This window comes from Etheostoma spectabile, chromosome 9, assembly GCF_008692095.1.
Source record: "Etheostoma spectabile isolate EspeVRDwgs_2016 chromosome 9, UIUC_Espe_1.0, whole genome shotgun sequence".
NCBI classification, from domain to species: Eukaryota; Metazoa; Chordata; class Actinopteri; order Perciformes; family Percidae; genus Etheostoma; species Etheostoma spectabile.
In genome coordinates, this window is record NC_045741.1 from 18,085,980 (window position 1) to 18,086,325 (window position 346).

General features: G+C 33.5%; 1 pseudogene; it reads left to right on the top strand.

Moving 5' to 3' along the window:
- The window catches only part of LOC116695329 (5-hydroxytryptamine receptor 3A-like), a 176,825-nt pseudogene that overhangs the window by 448 nt on the left and 176,031 nt on the right, over nt 1-346 (top strand).

Below are 346 nucleotides of genomic sequence, written 5' to 3' on the forward strand. Positions count from 1 at the left end.
AATTAATAAAGCAATTAGTTAAAACTTTAAACCCTTATTTTGTATTCAGATGTATTCAGAGGCAATTTAGGGATTGAAGCCCTAGAATAGGTGCAGTTTTCTCCTACCAAACTATTGAAGCCACCGTACTTTTTTTCTCATTATCTCTGGGTCACGTGTTTATGATCTTTTCATACTCTATGTCAAGAAGATATGGAGTTTACGGTGGCCATTATCCACCAATGTGCACCCACTCAATGCAATAATGATCTGTTGTTTTATTTAATATAATTATTGTTGATGTCATGAAAAAAACAAGATAATTAATTTCACTCAAAAAGCTATTGCCATTCTTGACTTCCCTGCC